We start from the raw sequence: 20609 nt of genomic DNA, 5'->3' as shown, positions 1-20609 counted from the left end.
CTGATTGGATAGTTAGGACCTGTTATTGGCTTTTCATACAGACTCTTAGAAGATTGATGTCACTCTATCTTAAGTGACAATGCTGCGTTTTCTGTCATTATTTATAACAAAGCTCTATACCCTGATACACTTACACCCCCCCACACACCAGACCCGTCAGCTCACTGTTGCCTGTGGGGGGGGGGGGGGAGTCTGCACACACCAGGGACTGTGCTGGCAGTCGGGAGGCACCGAGAAGCCAGGGCCATATGCAGTGATGGGGGGGCAACACGGCTCCACGCGGCTGACTAACATGGAGTGGGCTGCGCTCCTGTAGTCAGGGGAGGCAACTCCCTGCCACGCGTCAGAAAAAGTCGCCGCATTCGTGCCACGTCGGATTCCACCGTCTGCCCGGTTTCAGCCTGTCTGCCACCGGGATGACAAATGCCAGGCGCGGGCTGATGACCTCACACGCCGGCGCCGGAGCCCTAAAGAGTACCATAGGCACGTGAAGGAGCAAACACCGTAAATAGCTGCTTAATCGCTCCCACGAGGATCTGGATATGAATTATAACATCCAAAGGCCTTGGGATGGAGCTTATTATTAATAAAGGCTCATGGGAGCAGTGATGCCGCATTCTAAACAGCAAGGAACGGTGCATGTTGATAACCTCATTTTCTGTAGTTTTGAGGGTCAGTCTTGAAGCACATGGTGATGACCTCATTCCCCGTAGTGTCGCGGCCCAGTGCTGAGGCACACAGTGATGACCTCTTTCCCCTTAGTGTTGCAGCACACGGTGATGACCTCACGTGTAGCCAGATGGTTCTTCCCTGCTCTGTCAGAGACAAGGTTTGTGATGATTCTTTGATGGAAACTCTGTGGTTTGCCCTCAAGGTCCCTCCCAACCACGGGCAGAGGCATCTGAGCCATACTGAAAGCAGCCCCCGAGATCCCACCCCCCCCCCACCCCCCATTATCGAGCATCAGATACATTTTCAACAGAGAGCATTTCACTGAAATGCCTGCCTGTCTTCTCAGACTGCTGGCTGCTGAATCCTTCTGGAAAAATCCGTGGTGGTGAGGGGGGGGGGGGGGTTGCAGCTGAAGGAGGACGGCTTGTCACCAGCCCGCCGCACGCTCACACCCCTGTATGTCACTCGTCCTGTATGTCACTCGTCCTGTATGTCACTCGTCCTGTATGTCACTCGTCCTGTGCTCCATTGGAATCGCAGCTGCGAAACACCTAGCTGTATAAATATGCACAGGTCACATGATGCCATGGTTGCCATGGGTAATGATGTCCCTCCAGCACTAAGAATACTGATGAAGGTGAGCAGACGATGGAGAGGCCGCAGAAGCGGAAGGACGCCCCAACGCCACACTTCACGTGGCTGAACATGCGTGAGTCTGCAGCACTGAATTATTAATACTCTGGTATACGCACCAAAGGGTCTGCATCAAGAAATCAGACGGAAATAAATAATTTACCAAGTGAAACCATCATCAGAGAGTGAAACCTTCATGCCGAGTCTTTACGTGTGGCAATCACGAGTTCCTGCGTCAGGTTCGGGGTCCTTGCTGGGTGATGGGAGACGCTGATTTGTGGTGTGAGTAGTAAGGCAATTTGGGCCCTGGAGACTGGAGATGCGGGTAAAACCAGGGGTCCCTCCCACCTCACTGGAGTCTCCAACACGTCTTAAGGAATGAACTTGCCATACAGGGTTGGTTAGAGTAACAGTAGTGCTCTGAGGTCCTCTCTCACCCACAGAACCATACAGTACGGGGGCAGAGCCCAGATTATGAGCAGAAACAGACACTGTTTTCAGACTACTAGACTCTCCAGAGGGAGAAACTACGGACTAGGCAGGGCTCACTCACCAAGAATAGTTTTGGCATCCCTAAAAATTTTGGGATTGTCGGGTGGTTTGATGGGGGTGCCTTGCCCTGAGTGGGCAGCAGGGGGTGCCCGGGCGGAGCTGATTGGCCGCCTCTCCCAGACTGCCCCGCCAGCAGATCTGCCTTTAAGATTACACAGTATCTCTCTTCCTGTTTCCCCCTCGTTCTGCACTCACCGCACTCTGAACTTATCGTCTTACTGAGCTGCGGCTGCTCCTCGGATGCCTCTATCGATTCGGCGTTTACAGATTGATACGAACCTTTAATGGACCATCAGTTTAAATGACGCCCCATCGCCGGCCTGCGTGCCAGTCAGATATATTATTCATTTTAGTCTAACGACTAAATAAAATATAAATGCGTTATGCTCCTTTAAGAAAGTGAATTTTGTGGAGGGGACGTGAGAAAATCGTGCAAAAATGAGGGGGTCAAAATCGTGAACTCACTGTCACCCAGTGTGAGCAGGAGCCAAGCACAGCGGCCCAGACCTCCAGGGCGGGATGCAGGCCGCTGCCCGGGGCCCGATCAGCACAAGGAAGCCAGGCAAGTCATGAAATAAAAAATTATTCTCATATATAATTTAAAAACAAGAATATTTACACAAAATTCATCATAATACAAATATAAATCCATACACATCAAATTTAAATGTTTATGTGCAGGCAGAAACACGGCCAGCTCTAGCTGTAGGCAGAATCGGCCTAGGCCCCCAGAATTATGTGAAATGAACAACAATTTTCTTGGTGCAGGGGGTGCGCCCAAGTCAAGTTTGGCCTAAAGCCCCCAAAGAGGTAGATCCAGCCCTGCAGGCCTCATCGCGGGGCATTGGATCTGCCACACGTTACACCTGCGTTTCAACAGAGCGGTACGGAGCCGCAACGGAATCGACGACTGACGCATTTTTAAAATGCAGCCAGACAGTCGTGTCATACAGACGCAGGGAAATGGTGAGACGGAAGGAAGCTTTCAGGTGTCCTGCGCTCGTTTTAAAAATGTTAAACCCAGACGTTGCCTCATTAGTCTGACGGAAAGGTAAACAGGACTCAAACAACAGCTTGACGAGATTCATAAGTTTTATCGATCCGCAAGAGAGCACTTTAATTCCGAGTTCTCACTGAATATTAAATCAGGGTGCAGGCCTAGAACTCCTGGGGACGACGCTTATGATTAATCGCGTGACTGTTTTCCAGTGGCTGCTGGTCAGCGCTGATGTATGATGCACGTCCATTTTGATATATTCCCCTGGAGATGCATAAATGGATGGGGAATGTAGGGCCAGGTTTTAATTCCTCCTGTGATGTTTCCGTGTCCCCAAATGGCAGCCCTACATCCCATCATACGCCCATCAAAGCTCCTCCAATAGCGTGACGGCAGGTCCATCACACGTCTTTAAAGCGGGTGGTGATGCTCGCCTCAGCAAGTTTGTGCCTGTGATTGGAAGGTCACTGGTTTGAATCCCAGGGTCACCAGAATGACTTCATCATCGGGCTACTAAGCAAGTCTCTTAAGCCCCAATTGCACCTGGAATTGTCTGACCTTGCCTCCTCAAAGATGTGTGCCACGCCGAATAAAAGTGTCTATTAAATAAATTAAATGTGAAAACTGATTGTGCACTGCGCCTGGGCATTAGGCCGGGAGTGCGATGTATGGGCTGTCCTTTTGCTGGCACCGCTTCTAGTCTGATCATCTCCATCTTTTTCCTGTCTGCTGGTTGCTGTGGCCTCCTTGCACCTCCCCTGACCTCTGAGCTCAGGGCCCGGTGCGCGTCGCTGGGCAGCAGGCACCCGCCATGGAGAAAACTGTAAACACAACGGCAGCGGGGCTCTGGGAACAGCCGGTCACAGCCTCGCTGCTCCCGGACGATTGCCCTCCACGGAAGGTCAGCCAAACAGCCCACACGGGAACGGCAATGGATGTGTCAGGATGTCCCTGCTGTCTTATTCGCTCGGGCCCATCAGCCTCGCGGGTCACCGGGCTCCTTCGTACGTGAGAATCTCTGAATGCGGCTCCGACACGCAGCAGGAGACCCTGCCGGGCTTGATACTGGCTGGAGGTGCGCAGTGTCAGGGAGGAGCAGCTCCTGGCTGGATACCGCGGGGTGCCTCTGTAGCTCGCAGTAATTTGGAAGGTGTTAGTCCCTGAGCTTCTCTGCGTGCTGCGCGACTGCAGCATGATCTCTGGCCTCTGAAACTCTCTGAAAGGTCTGGGGTTAGCAGAAGTTACCCTGTACCAGGCGATTGGCCTAGTATTGCCACGCCCCCCTACGCCTGGTCTCTGAGTCGATCAGATACACTGGCACCAGCATCAGTAATGACACTGTGCGGCTGTGATATGGAGAGCTCTGAAGAACTACAATGAAGTTAGATTCATCCCCTGGCTTCTGTCTCTGCTCCTCAGCTGTGCATTAATCTCACTTGTTTGAGGAGGCAGTGGTTGAGCTGGTGGCAGAGGCTGGCATCCTGGCAGAGGCTGGCATCCTGGCATCAGCGGCGCTCGCGTCTGTGATGAACTAAGTGATGATGAGCGGCAGCCCCTTTGGCCCCGCCCCCTTCACTATGATTGGACATCCTCTCAGAATCATGGCAACATGACTCAGCAGAGTGCGGTCCGCTAACTTGGACTTGGAGATGATCAGAGGGATGCAGCAGGCAGGCAAGGGGGCCAACACTGACCTGATCCATGGAAGGGGGTCGGGGGGGGGCTTATGTGGTCAACCCATCCCTGTGTGTCGGGCACGTTCTCTCATCGCGGCGTATTTGGCTCTGGGTTCAGCCTGTTTTCTCCTCCTAGCACTGTAGAGGGCACCAGTTAGCAGTTAGCATGGCAGATAGCACTGCTGATCTGCCTGGGACCACTAATCACCCAGCTGTGTAAGTGGATCAGACTAAGTAGTATTATTATCATCATTACTAATTACCACCGCTGCTGCTTGCTGGCCACGCCTGTGGCTTCCTCCCTAACAAGTTTATGCTGCTGCTCCCTCTGTAGCACCTCCTGATGCTCCGATGCCTGCGACTGCGTAGCCTAGCCTCAGTCAATCATTTTAACAGTGTGTCCTGTCAGTCTGACCCTCCCCCCCCCCCCAGTAATACATGGCTCGCTGAAGGATAGCGGGCCAGCGGGAGACCGCGTCACGCCGTGTCCACGCGCGGCCACCTCTGGAATAATGACCTATTTCACGCCTGCGTCATGCCCGCGGCTCTTTGGCGTTTTCAAAATGCATGTTTTTTAAAAAACTCCTTAGATCCTGACCTGTAAAGGTTCATTATCAGCACTTGCAGTGATTTCGAAAAGTGGGATTTAACAAGCATTTGCTGCTATGATGTATCAGGGCCAGCTGTTGTACCTTTAGACAGTGAGAAAATATCAAAATACAATACAATAATAATACAATACAATAATAATCATAGTCAACTTATGCTACGTGCATAATACGTGCATATAGCCTTAATATTCCACTGATTTGAAAGAAACGCACTGTCAACCTCTAATGTCTCTTTTGTACAGTAGATGTTCAAAAATTAGCGTGCTATTGTTGAGGCTGCTTCAGCATGATGTACTGATTGTGCAGGATGGATGGACCGATTGTTTATAATCCAGATTTTACTGTGTATGCACATGCAGCAAATCAGCTGGGCCCTAGTGGGGGGGAAGGGGGGGGGTCTGGGTGGGCAGGCACCCAGAGGTGCATCATATCGGGCCACCAATCCAATTACGTTCCAAATTTTTTAGGGCCCTCTTGGAATCGTCCTTACTCTCTCCCCCTCCCCATTCACGGTGCCCTGTGGGCTATGAACACTTCTTCCAACGTTCCCATCACCTGCCCTGATCGACAGCCCCAGACTCGATTCGATTTCACGGCCCCCAAGGTGAAAACACGGCCCTCACCCAAAAAACAAAAAAACCAACTATCATCATAACAGAAGGCACACTAATAGTTTACGTAAACGCAGGGATTACCGTCATATTAAGGGGTTTAAGCGTGCATTTGCTATGACCTTCCACCTCTGGCCAGTGCTGGTAGCAACGCTGTCAGCTTATCGCGGCTCAGAGGAGGGACCCACAGGGGGCGTCTTTCAGAAGTGAACTCCCAGCCCGCTCTGCGTCAGTAACCTGGACCGCGTCCAAACAGGACACAACAGCCCTGCCTCTCAGAATGAGGAACACATCCACTGTATTCACTCGCTGAGCCAAAGTCCGGGGACCAACCAGAAATAACACAGACTGGACTGTAAGAGCACAAAGGCTGGTGCTAATGGAGGCGGGGCAGTGTGTTCAAATGGCGGCTGTCTATTGGCTGCCTGAAGATATGACATCATAACATCATGTGGAATGGAAAGCTCTCCCTAGTGCTGGAGCTTTTAAACTTCAGGAGTACTGAACCAAGCCTGCGGCTTTCCACTGCCAAACTATCAGCCTGTACCAGACGTGAGTGTTTATCTAAGAAACATCGTGCGTTAAGTCTCATAGCAAATCTTATATTTTTCGCGCAATAATCAGCATACAATAAAATCCATTATCATCCCAGGCCAGGATAGCAGGGAAAACAGATGCAAATGATCCCTGCATTACACGTGGACGTATGGATTAGCCGGCTTGCTTTCTGGTGCATTCCTGAGCATCTCACTCCTTCCTTGCTCTTATTGATTCCATTAGATCTCGATAGGCAGCAAATCATACAAAATCACTCATGAAAATGCACATAAACCCAATGACCCTAACCAGGATATGCAGGTAGAAGATGAGTGGATGTAAATCCACGTTGTAAAAACATTCATTCCAAATTTTATAGCAGTACAGTTATGTGACTCTAACTGGGATACAGGCAGTTGCTGATACGATGTACATTTACAGTTCATTTAATTTATTTATAGCCAAATTAATATATTTGTCATGAACTTGGTTATATAAGGATTTATTCGTAGCTGTGAACAGAGCAGAGTAATTATATCTCGGTATTAAACAATATATTATTCTTATTCTGGGTCGATTTTGTCACAGAATCTCTGTGCTCTTGTGCCACGGTAAACCATGACGGCATCTAGCTTGTTCGTGATGTCAGCAGTGAGTGGTGATGACATCGCTGCTCCACTGGAGATGGGGTCAGAGCCCTGAAGCTCCACTGAATACTGATCGACTAGGAAGGGCCCACAGAAGACTCATGAAAAGCTCCTAACTGAACATCCATCATGTCTCTGAGACACATGTGACCCTTTTAAGTGCCTCATGAATTCTGGATGTAAAAGCGTGTTTACATTTTCAGGGGCTAGGGTGGTAAGTGGGGGGGCGGGGGAGAGAACAGCCTGTGGGCTTGTGCGTCCAGAGACCCTACAAACTGCTCCCCTACTCCAGTGCAGGATGTCTGATCCTCACACGAAGGCTGTTGGACCTGACTTTCTGAACTCCTCGGGATATAAACATGCGTGTTTGGTGCATGCGCTCGTGCGTCATGTTAACATAACCGTACAGAGAAAGGCTGCTGGTAACCACAGAGGAGTCCATCTGGTCAACGCAGATCCAGGTCTGTAGGTCACATGGCAGACAGACAGACAGACAGGAGACAGACAACAGGCAGGAGACAGACAGACAGACAGACAGGAGACAGACAGGAGACAGACAGATAACAGGCAGGAGACAGACAGACAGACAGGAGACAGACAGACAGACAGGAGACAGACAGATAACAGGCAGGAGACAGACAGACAGACAAACAGAAGACAGACAGACAGGAGACAGACAGACAACAGGCAGGAGACAGACAGACAGGAGACAGACAGGAGACAGACAGACAGACTGACAGGAGACAGACAGACTGACAGGAGACAGACAGACAGACAGGAGACAGACAGACAGACAACAGGCAGGAGACAGACAGACACACAGGAGACAGACAGACAGACTGACAGGAGACAGACAGGAGACAGACAGGGGACAGACAGACAGACAAACAGGAGACAGACAGACAGACAGACAGGAATGCAGGGAGCCCATTCTTGCCCCTAACCCCCACATGATTGTGCCCCAAAAATAATCACCCAAAGATGCTAAGAAAGATTAGCCCATTAGCCCGTTTTCTCCCAGGGGTGTGGCTATGGATCATCCGCCCACCCAATGGTTCGTGTCCCCCTCCCCAATGAAAATATTATGCAGATTTGTACAGGCACCAACACTGAGGAACCTGCTCATTACTGTGATATGGATCAAAGATGCTGTCAGAATGGTTGCTGGTCCTGGGATTTCACTTGGTGAAACACAGACTCCACGCCGACCCGTGCCATCAGCCATGGAACTGCACAGCACGGCCGCCTGGCTGCTGTCACTGCAGGTGACCCTGACAGTGCGCCTCCTTCAGGTGATCAATAGTCCGACAGCCAGCGGTGCCACTAGACATTTTGGGCCCTATGAAAGCATATCATATTGGCCCCCAAACCCAGACCAATCCAATTCTCTTCCAAACTTTTAGAGCCTCTGTCACTCAGGGGCCGTTGGAATTACCCTAACACACCCCCCCTTATGTCGCCCCTCCCTACAGCTATGGAGAGGCTAATCTAATCTAATCCCATTAAGGGGCACTGGGTTGATGTGTAGAGCACATTGTGCACTTGGAGGGGTATGGAGCGGCCATTAATGATGTCCCCTCGTGGCTGACGTGACACACTTTCAAGATGGTTCCTGCCGTCTGAGGCGCTTTCATCTTCTGATGTCACCTGAAGGTGACCTGTTTCCATGTCGTTATGCAAGAGGTCCCCCTCCTGGAGGGTGGCCCAAATGGTGCCTGCCTGATCTATGATCTGTGACGTCAGTCACGTGACCAGACCGTACCCCTGCCGACCGCCTTGCATTAGCCCTCTAAATTGTAATCTCATTTCCCCGTTTTGCCACTCGGCTGGTTTGGCAGCCCAGAAATCTATGCTTTGAGCTGCCGCGGTCAGCAGCTTTACCTGCATGTCACCCTATGATCCCGTGTAGAACAGCTGGTTGTCGTTAACTAATTGGCTAACTCTGCCTCTCAAACGGCTAATTAGTACGGGCCCGAGCAGCATGATAAACTCCCTAATAATGAGCGTCGAAATGAATTTGTCTGCTTCAAACAGGATGGAATTCTTTGATTTCAGTATTGCCTGCATTTGCCCAAAAGCTAATATAACCAGTGAGAGAAAAATGGCTTTTCCAGTCGGCAGCGTACAGGGCAGGGCAGAGGCTTATGCCGATTGGCAGACGGGTAGCTGCCGGGCTCTAGCTGGTCTTCTCTCACTGAGCCGGGCGTTGAACCTGCCCCTCTCCCACAGCTCCATTTTGGAGATTTTTCACTCTGCATGTGTGTCAGCTGACTATTGTTGCTGGTTTGTAACCATACAGACAGTGCAACCTTTCATCCGGAGTCATTTTGCAGTTGTATCAGGCTTTTCTCCCTTCCCCGGTCTTTTATGTATATCGTTAACCCAGATCAAAATAGGGCAATTAAACTACTCCAGCTGCATCACAAAAGTGATCCATTAGCACACGGCACCGAGCCCGTTCCTGTCAGTTTCTCGGGGCCTCTGGGAGGGGCAGCCATCTTGCTGCTATCTCTGACATCACTATGCAATATAGACTCTCAGTGTTATCTGTAGCACCACTGTCCTATGAGTCTCAATGCTATTTCTGCCATCACTATCCTGTGTGAGTCTTAGCGCTATCTCTACAATCATTATCCTGTGTGAGTCTTAGCACTATCTCTACAATCACTATCCTGTGTGAGTCTTAGCGTTATCTCTACAATCATTATCCTGTGTGAGTCTTAGCGTTATCTCTACAATCATTATCCTGTGTGAGTCTTAGCACTATCTCTACAATCACTATCCTGTGTGAGTCTTAGCGTTATCTCTACAATCATTATCCTGTGTGAGTCTTAGCACTATCTCTACAATCATTATCCTGTGTGAGTCTTAGCGCTATTTCTACAATCACTATCCTGTGTGAGTCTTAGCGCTATCTCTACCATCATTATCCTGTGTGAGTCTTAGCGCTATCTCTACAATCATTATCCTGTGTGAGTCTTAGCGCTATCTCTACCATCATTATCCTGTGTGAGTCTTAGCGCTATCTCTACAATCACTATCCTGTGTGAGTCTTAGCGCTATCTCTACCATCATTATCCTGTGTGAGTCTTAGCGCTATCTCTACAATCATTATCCTGTGTGAGTCTTAGCGCTATCTCTACAATCATTATCCTGTGTGAGTCTTAGCGCTATCTCTACAATCACTATCCTGTGTGAGTCTTAGCACTATCTCTGCCATCACTGTCATGTGACAGTCTCAGTACTATCTGTGAAATCACTGTTCTGTGAGTGCTGTCACTGTGATGTTAGTGCTGTCTCTGCCTTCATTGTCCTGTGATGGTCTAAATGCTTTCTGTGACATCACAGTTCTGTGACAGTCACACTGCAATCTCTGCCATCACTGTATTGTGAGAGTCTCAGTGTTATCTGTCCTGCAACAGCCTTACTGATATTTGACATCACTGTACTATGATGGTCTCAATGCCAGCTTGTCACACTGTTATGTATGAGATCAGTGCTCTCAAGCGGGGTCTGCCCAAAATCCTGAAATGGACCAATTATCTGTCAAGCAGAGCTGCCCCTTTTCCTGAAGCCAGGTTGTCACTCTTGACTGATGTTCCCCAATTCCAGTATTGGTGGACCAGAAAACAACACAGTTTGTGGATTTCCCTGCTCAAACACACCTTAATCAGCTCATTAGCAGGTTTAGTAGGTGTGTTTGAGAAGGGAAATCTGCAAAATGTGTGGGATTCTATCCCTCCAGGACCGGAACTTGGGATCCCTGCTCTGACTATGTGGTTTCAAACAGTGCTGCCCATGGTCCTGAAACAAACCATCTTCGTGAGAGCTCTCAGAAGCGTGCCCTGGCTGTGCTGTCCATGGTCCTAAAACCAGCCTATCACAGTCTATACAGCTGAAAGTACTATCTTAAGCCTATCTGTGGTATTTCTGCTCCCTGGAGGGGCTGTCACTGGTCCTGAAACCTGTAACTTATGGAGCTGCATGTCTCAGTGAGTTAGGAATCTGTATCCATGCCCAGGAGGTTGTGGGTTCAAATCCCCACAGCCAGCAGAGTAATAATTAGACCATTAGGAACTTGAGCACGGCCCTTAACTCTAACTGACCCCATTCTCAGATCCAAAGCTTTTTTGGACGAAAGCATTTGCTAAATATAAAATGTTAATGTAAACCCGTGTCCTGCCACTGTCACTGTCACTGCCACTGTCACTGTCACTGCCACAATCCCTGGCAAAGCCATCCATGCAGGGGCGTGGGAACCAGGCTTCATTTGGCTTCATTTATCCCAATAAACAGAGCACTGTATTTATATCCACCACCCCCCAATATAAAACTCTCTCTTACACCATTGCGTGCATGTGATCGTGCCGCTACTCGCTGCCACAACCCTGTACGAGCCAGTGAAACACCTGACTGCAGTATTCCACACCCTGGCAATCTGAAGGCACATGGACGGCATTCATGCTAATCAAGGGGGACCTGCTTAATCACTGTGCATAGGTTCCACGATGAACACACAGTGAACATTACCCAGAATACACTGCATTTGGTTACTGTCTAAGTACAGGTGATCCGATCCTTGTGTGTCTGTGTGAGAATGTCAGCACCCGTTAATATTTGCCAACTGGAACTGTCAACTGTCACCTCCCAGACACATCGCTGCTGCCATGGCAACTCGAGCAGAAGTACGACAGGGATGGCGCTGGGGCCTTTCAGTGTGCATCTGGTATGTGCCCCTGTCTCAGCACTGAGATGTGAGCAGAGGACATTTGCATCCCACATGTATGACTCTCTTATGTTTTGATCCCTGCCCCGTCCCCATTTCAGACACAGGAGGCTTTTAAAATGCTGTTCTGTTTCCCTAACACCAAACTGGGCCACCATTTTCTTCCATTTTCTCAGTTAAATGCTGCTCCGAAAGCAGGGATGGGGTGATTCCAGTCAAGCTGCTGTTTTCCGTATCGGTTCGGCTAATTAAATGACCCCGTAGTTCCAGTGTTACAGCTGGACGACCCAGAGCAACTTCAGTCTCCTTGAACCGAACCGGACCCGATGCACGGTGGGGTTGCTTCCCGCGGTTCCCATTAAAAGACACGGGTGTAGCCGGAAGATCTCGTCTGTATGTGGCCTGTGGAGATTCAGTTCATGTGGTTTACCTGTTCATACAAACACCAGCGGCTTTGAGAGGTGTGTCCCAGAACGGAACCCAGCTGGTGCTCAACCCAATCTCCAGCTGGTAATTCGGCATAACTCTGGCTGTTTGCTGTACTGCCATGCCTTCTGAGTTAGACTATGATCAACACTGTTATGTTAATATTATTATTATGTACCATTCCGTGGTTTTGATGACTTGTATATAACATTCAGTAGTCGGCTGTCTCGCAATAATAGGCCTAATTGAAAAGGTTAATACGAAACTCAGTTTAACTATCATCATTTTTGTTTTTAATATTACTGTTATGTAAGATCCCGCGTTTTACACATGCGGCTTGTATCTGCGCTTCAGCGCTCGGCTGCCTCTTCCCCTCCCCATTCGTATTACAGCCTAAGCGAAAGTGTTAAATTAAAATTCACTGAAACTGGTGAGGACGGCTTCGCACGAAACCTATTCGGAAATGTGTAATAATTAGGCTATAAAGCACACCCCATGCCCCAATTTGTGCCTATTTACAACACAGGTGATTAAATATAAATAAATAAATATATATATATATATATATATATATACATACACACACACACACACACACACACACAAAAGTATGGAGAAGCCATGGTTGACCGCAGCATAAGAAAATGGGGTTTGTTGGACCACGGCTGCTTCAGCGGGATGCCATGGGGGGCTGATGTGCGTCAGTTTCAAGGCTGTGCTTCCTTCCACTGACAGCTCGCTTTCATCGTTTTATTATAATTATCTTTATCCGAGTTATTTATATACCTCCGGTACGACCGATCGCTTGCACCGTGTCCAAATAATTACCGGTGTGAAAGTCGATATTGTGACACTGAATCCGTACGCACGGATTTCTGTCGGATTGCACCGGGAAGGCAGAGGCTTCGCCGTCCGGAGCTCATTTTAACTTGAGCTTTGGCGGTAAGGGGATAATGGTGCCGAAACCATCTGCACAGATGTCAGGTCCCCGTCCTTGTAAAATTACTTTATTTAGCCGAGACTCCCGTTTCTCCCCCGCTTTGACTCAACACCCGAAATGGGTATAAACACGGTATCTGACCGAAGCGAGGAATCGCAAAGAGAGGCGATGGAGGACTGTCGATCATGACCGCCCCCCCCCCCCCGCCCCACTCCCCAGCACCACCACCCCGCAACCATATCTCCATGCCCATCCACCCCTCCCTTAGGGATGGTCATTAAAACACTTACAAGTAGTCCCAGGATGGTTAAACCTCAATACAACGTAGATACCGAGTCCCGGTGACGCCCGACGTTAATTCCTTCACTCCCCGATTCGGAGCAGTGAGTGGACCCCGAATCACGGACCCCCAAAAGCTCCGTTTCTTAGGGTCCTGGTCTTGTGAAAATGCATTTTGACCTTGCAGCGTACCTGCAACACTCCCGTAAACGCCCAAAGCCCTCGACTTTTAAAAAGGCACGCATCCATACCCTTGCTACTGCAGGTAACCCGTTAAAAATAAAGAACAACCGTCCAGTGTCCAAACGTCCACAAGCGCTAAAGCAGCCCCCACCTTTTCAGCGGTGTCCCAAACGTCGGCGTTTTCCGACAATATAAGACTCACCTGCACGCTGCATTTTAAAGCCGAATAGGAACAGAAATGGCAAAAGTTTACCTTGATGAAGGAACATCAGCCCTGCTCAGAGTACCAAGGGTCCGGGGATTCTTGTCTTCTCACTTGTCATATTCCCCCATATTTCAATTCCGCTTTGATTGCAATTCCCACTAAATTTCGCCGACTCGATGCGTGCCGCTTCTCAGCGCGCGCGACGCCGCACTTCCCATCTCTCTCCCCTGCGCTCCAGACACACCGCCGACCGGGGCGAGATAATGCCTATGAATCCGCCGGTGCCCTTTATAAAAATCCAAGGATGCCGTCGAAGAGGGACAGTCAGATTCCAGCGGGGATCTCCAGGAGCCTTTGGCGGGGCGCTGGTGCGTTTTCTCCCCTCCGGATCGCCGTTGACAGAGCCATCCTCCCGCCGCTTGCGCCGTCAGCCTCCTTCCGCATTAAAGAAAACGTCTCTGCGGTGAGAGCGATCGGGTGGCCGAGAAGAGCAGCTGGGATCAAATGTGGGCAGACAGCCCCGCGCGCCGGCGCACCTCCTCCCGCTCCCCCCCGGCGGAGTCTCCACGCCGCGTTAATGCACAGAGTGCCGGGACGCCGCGTTAATGTCCGCCTGCCGTCCGCCGGCTCCTCAGAAGCGCTGCGCCCCCACGCCCCCACCCCCTGCGCCCAGATCGCAGAGTTTAATGTCTGCGGCTCCGCGATGGGCGACTGGTGATTTACCTAACAGCGCTTGTCCCCGAAACACAGTCAGTCCGTGCCGGTAAAAAGCTCACGGCACAAGCAGCGGCACCGTGTTATCCCCGGTGAGTCATTTTTCCAGAGGTCCTTTGCTCATGCATCCTAAACGTCGTTCGAGTCGCCTAACAAACTAAGACATTACAGCAAGAGGGCTGTGTGATGGAGGCGATTTTTTTTCCCTCGCTCCCAGTTGAAAAAAGACGCAACACGGATTGGTCCGCACTAACCCTCACTCTCCCGATTCATTGTCTTTCCCCGGACTTGCTCAGATGTGCCCATAGTTAGTCTTTTAGAGGCGAGAAAAGCAGTGCCGATGCGCTGAATGAAAAGGCAAAAACAGCCAGTCGGGGAGGACGGTGGAGCTGGACGGCGGGGTACGCGCGGCGGATAGGCGGGCAGAGCGCCGCTGGTGTCCGGTGTGCGGATCTGCCGAGTGCAACTTCACAGAAAAGCAGCCGTTCGTGGTTTGGGAAAATCCGGGGGAAATGCTCCTCCTAAGGAAACTAATTAATAACCATGTCAGATGGAATGATGGCGAACCATAACTGCTGTAGCATTCAGTCTCATTAAACTAGTACTTTCTTCAGCTGAAATGAAGATTTGTCTTGATTTAGCTACGTAATCAAGACATGTTTTGAGCTTTTCTTTATGTATTATTTATCTGCGTCTTTTGTGCGTTTTATAAATTTGACCTGACGGGATTAGAGTTGACACGATCTCAGCCGTGCTCTCATCGTGATCACTCGCTCTTTCCAGGAGTAGCGCATTTGCACTTTCCAGTCGGATTTCGTCCGCACTCGTTCCCGGGACGGGCTCCGTGTCCCGGGATGCCGACAGAGACCCCCATACCGCTTAGGGCAGTGCCGGTCACCATTCCCCGGTAATACGTGTTTAGCCCATGCTGTAAAACGTCCTGTTGACTCTCTTCCCCGGCCCCGCTAATCTGGGTACCCCGCGTCGCCTTGGAACCATCACCCAGTTCAGTAACTGGTATTTATGAGGCAGGCAGGGGTCCATCTACTGAGGGCGGGATCTGCACTGCTGAATGTCTTTAAAACACGCTGGTTTATCCCTGACGCCATTGCCCGATGACTCTGCCGGGCCTCCTGTCTGTTTATCTCTCTCGATACCAAATACTCGTGTTTTTTTTTTTGCAGATGTCACACACTCGGGGTCCATTTTTATGCACCGTTATGTATGATGGTATTTAATAGGGGCTTGGAGTGCGGAAATCTCTGACCTGTATTCCCATATTCAGCAGCTGCACGGTGTGGAAACAAACCTTCGCGTGGCATAATCACTCGGAAAAATGTACATTCCACGGAATAATGAAATACAAATCTCTTTTGTAGCTTTGGGCTGTTCGGTAGCTATTGACTATAGTGCACCTTGCTTATTATAAACCCAGAAGCGTTAAACGGGCCATTAACCCAGTCAATTTCATTACGGAGCTGTTCAGTGTCCAGAGCGCGGTGTGTATTGATGTGTCCAGTGAGGGGGGGGAGCTGTTGTCTTATTCTCTGTAATGTTTTCTTGGTTGTGTGCCGTTAGGAGTGGATTTATTTACAGACCAGAAGAAGGGAGGGACCGTATTCTCAGCCACCCCCATGAACACTAAAACACCCAGGCCAGCTAGATCTCAGCAGTGATGTGACCCCTCCCACCAGCCTGATCATGACCACAGAGAAGTCTTGTAATTATAGGGACCCCCCCCCCCCCCCACACACACACACACACACACACAAATTCTTACACACCTATAAAAATACATGCAATACAGTTGATTGATGACTGAAACATACTGTTTTGTCAGTGACTGTAAATCTCCATTAAAAACAGTAGCCTAGGGTGTGTGGATCAGAGGAGTTGGTGGGGGGGGGAGAGGGGGGGGGCTGATGGGGGTTGTCCCCTAGCATCATGAGGTGTGCATGTGAAGGAGCTATTGAGATTAAGCGAGGTTAGGGCGGGGTCTTTGACAGTACGATGGCGCAGTGGTGTGACCGATCCGCCAGAGCCACATCAGCCTCGCTACACTGCGTCACTAAAGTCACTGCTTTGCCTAAAAGGCCCATTTGCATACTTCACATATTTAATTATTTCACTAATGTTCAAATTATTGTTGCAAGGCTAGTGTACATGTGTTAACAACAGGTGTGCCTCCCTTTAATCATTGAACAAGGAGGGCGTGTGACCTCTGGGCTTGTCTGATTTACTCTGCGATGCCTACAGCCCCTCCCCCACCCACGCAGGATCCACAGGAAGCATGGTGCCCCTCCCCCCCCCTTGTTAGTGTTACCTTATAGGGGTAAATATCACCTTAGCAGTGAAATACTGAATTCTGCACTGAGATAAATAAATAGCATCTGGTGTGTGTGATGCTTTACATGAAATCCAGCTCCACCCCATATCAGACTGCGGGGCTCGATGCCATCCTGCCAAATTTAACTAAGACCTCTGCTGATGAACATGTAGAGAGGAATAATTTCTAATGTCAATTAATCAGTTTCTGCAGTGTCAGGCAGTGAAAACGTGACCTCAAATACACATTTTCCATTCAGAAACTGTTATGCATAGAGCATAGAATATAATAGTGATATATATCTACATATAGATCTAACACGCACATATATTCAGTTCATACACCTGCATGTACACAAATACCATGTAGTACAATTGTGACGTGACACTAACAGACAGGAGGCAGACCCTGTAATGCTGGAGAGCAGGTGTTTATTAGAAGTGCCGGGTGCAGACAAAGCCAAAAGGGGAACCCAAAAGCATGGTCGGGACGGGAGCGGGAGGAGTCAGTCCTACGAACAGGCACAGGACGAGACGATGAAGGGGAAGAATGAGGGCGATGGGTCAGGAGTGCAGGACAGGGCAGGAGGGAGAAGCAGGCAGGGCAGGCGGGGAAGACAAAAGACAGAAGAATGCTTGGTAACGTTCCTGATCATGGCAACAATACTTCGCAATGGTTGCGAGGGTTCATCCGCTTTAAGAAGCGGAGTACTGTTTGCCAACCCAGTCCTCGGGGAACCCCAGACAGTCCACGTTTTTGCTTTCTCCCAGCTCCCAGCACACCTGTACCACCTATTCGATGTTCCTGATTGGCTAGGAGCTGGGAGGGAGCAAAAACATGGGCAGTCCGGGGTTCCTCGAAGACTTGGGAAACACTGATCTAGACACACAATGCTCCTTATCCAGAAGCATTCTAACGTCAACTTTATGGTGATGTTTAGGGAGTTTATTTGTTTTTCCTTCCATGTTTAATAACCGTTATACAAATAAATTTGCAATAACCTGGTGCCTCGCAGTGAAGGCTTGCAGTGTAATGCAGTGTATGCCCTGGGGTTACTGCTGGTTTACTGCAGTGCGCCCATAATGGCACATCCACTAACTGAGACATAAACCTCAGCACACGTTGCTCTGTCGTGGTGAATTAAGGGGCTGAAGACACCAGCGTGCTGAATAATACTGACCGCAGATCTGCTAGAAAGTCCGAAGACCCATAACACGCATTTTGATGTATTATTCTATCATTATTCCATTCTTGTAAAAAGATACCAGTACCTAATAGTACCAGTAACTATTAGAATTGCTGTTTACTTGGATAACGGATGCTTTATTTAACACTTAGATTTTAATATAATTCAGTCAGTTCCTTTGGTTTGTCGTTGTATGATAAACAGTTCTCTTTGGAAATTGCCTCTTTTTCTACAAGTGTCGTGGCCCACATGTTAAAGAGAGACATATATTGAACACAAATATTCAGATATGAGGATGTTTTTCTTATGTAATTCATGGAGTGTGAATTTGCAGTCGCGTCTATTTATAGCGTAACACTGTTGTGAACCCTAACTGACCAAAATTTTCTGTATTTAAATTAGACTTCCCATTAATATTTTTGGGTGACTAGTTTATGTGGATCCCATTGTCTCGCTCTTCTTTACAGAAGCCATCTTCTAAGGCTTGGTGGCAGCCTGTACACTAGCAGGCCGTCCTGTAGCATGGGATGGTAGCAGCGTAGCGTGTGTGAGTTCCGTGCATGAGTGTGCATCTGCACGTCTGCTGGCAGCAAGCCCCTTTGGCGTTACGTTTCTATTTCTACAGACAACAGGCTGACGGTTGTGGGTAAAGTGTAGCAGGCACATCCGGGAGGGAGGGCAGAGCCGCCGCTACGTGAAGAATATCGGACTCACGCCGCGTGCGGCCCTCCCCCTGACCGCAGCTGTCATGTCCCCCCGGTCTCAAAGATGGGAGGACCAGTGCTTATGTAAGCATGCTCACGCATCTGGGGACCGGCTGGTGAGTCACTCATGTGCAGCGCTGCTCTCTACTGCAGCCAGAAGATCTACTATCAGCTTGGGCGAATCGCGCGTCACCTGATATCCTCCACTTACCTGTGACTGTCCCTTTATTCTCGCCGTTGCTGTGGTTCGAGGTCATTTATGCTGGATCGAGGGGCTGATATCAAGATCAGCTGTGGCATTCTTGTGAAGCAGTTGAAGCAGGGATAGCCCCGGTCTCTATTATTTATTTATGTGTGTATTTCTTATATAACACAATCTCACTGGGGAGTATTATTTACAAACATAAATTGTTACCATTGAACCACAAAATGAAGATGAATTATTGTAGTTTTTTTTTGTCCTAGGCTCCCATAAGTCACTATACCAAATTACATTGGTATACCTTGGAGAAGGTATTGATAATTATGCATGCTGCTCTGTTTTTGTCTAACCTGACTTTGCCATATTTTAAACAGGCCGCGGGCTCCATTAGGCCCAGCAGAAGTTGCATACTCTAAGCCTGAGGCATGCTCACACTTCCTGTTTCCCGTATTTTCCAGCCTCTGAGTCATTAAAGGGAATTAAGGTGGAATTAAAGGGGAGGGTTGCAGCTTCAGCTCCTAAGAACCGAATGCTCATCGCTCATGCTCGACGTGCCCCGTTGGCGAATGGCTGTGCAGTCACATGCTGCAGAAGGTAAAGAATTTAAGCAGAAGTATAACGTTCAACTGTTCTTTATCTTTTTTGTTTAAAAATAACTGGTACGACCCAAAGGACAGTGGAGGTCTAATCATCTCCAAAGCCGTCAACGTTCACAGTTCTCCGACGTCAGCGATTCTCCAGTTCTCCAGCCGGGGTACACGGCCCCGCGACCTTTGACCCCTTGTCTGTCCCTCACTCCCCATTTCTATTCCTGGTTTCGCCCCTTCGCATTCTCAAACGGGGGTTTGAACTCGTCACATCCTTCCCTCTGGCAGTCACACTCTGTCCCCTCCCATATTTTGAAGCGCCTAGTGTTTAACTGTCAACTTCGTGTTTTTTCTCTCTATGCAGAAACCTATATTTAGAATTCACTGATAAGAGCGCTTACCGAGACAGCGATAAACCAGCTGTAGCTTAATGCAGCTATCGAAGCTATTGAATTAGTAGTGAGTACCACACTAACCCTTGTCAGGGGTGCTGCATGACCGTCGATAAAGAATTCCTAAATGCTCGGTGCACATCTCTCCTACGACTCTTGACTGACATTTTTTCGCTTGTCTCTTGCTCACTCCACCTCCGTTGAATTTGTTTAAATGACAAAACTTTCTGACATGGTTACCAAATTTAGGACCACGCCAGAGTTTTTGAAGGTTCTTCCAGGAGTTTGGCTATGCGTGGGTGGCTGCTACGTCTGGGATTGCCACCTCCCGGTCGACAGCTGCCCAGCCCCCTCCCCCGTAACTCAAACTGTGACCCACCCAGCGTGCCCAAATGCCCACCCAGGGGCATTTCTAGTTAATGAAAAAAATCAGGGGGTAAGTCAAGTTTGCCTGCCCCTGAGTTTTCTTTTTCTTTTTTTTTTTTTAACTAAGACTGGCATCATGGGTAAAATACTCTGGGCCCGGGTGATTGGACATAAGGACGCCCATGTTCCCACCCCAGGATGACGTCCTTGTAGCTGAGAGGTGACTGACAGGTCTAGGTGGAAACCCCAGCTCACTAGATCTTTTAGAATATTTGTGTTATAGTTATATAACACGCATTCTTATTACTAATGGGCATTGATAGGTTAATGTCCATCACTACACCTGGGATACCTAACTGAGATATTTGGCACATCTACTGATACAGTAATTTGTATTTTATTGCAGTTTTACTTCATTAAAGCAGGAGGGTTAAGAA

At 49.1% G+C, this 20609-nt stretch overlaps 1 protein-coding gene across 1 annotated transcript in view; it reads right to left on the bottom strand.

Annotated features, from left to right (window-relative positions):
• The window catches only part of lrfn5a (leucine rich repeat and fibronectin type III domain containing 5a), a 28056-nt gene extending 12657 nt beyond the window's left edge, over positions 1-15399 (bottom strand). Inside the window, exon 1 of the mRNA XM_023828745.2 lies at positions 13744-15399. The gene's annotated coding sequence lies outside the window, so the exon portion shown is untranslated. The remainder of the gene's footprint in view (positions 1-13743) is intronic.
• Between the last annotated feature and the right edge of the window lie 5210 nt (positions 15400-20609).

The sequence above is a fragment of the Paramormyrops kingsleyae genome, chromosome 14, assembly GCF_048594095.1.
Source record: "Paramormyrops kingsleyae isolate MSU_618 chromosome 14, PKINGS_0.4, whole genome shotgun sequence".
NCBI lineage: Eukaryota > Metazoa > Chordata > Actinopteri > Osteoglossiformes > Mormyridae > Paramormyrops > Paramormyrops kingsleyae.
This window is presented reverse-complemented; position numbering and strand designations above follow the sequence as displayed.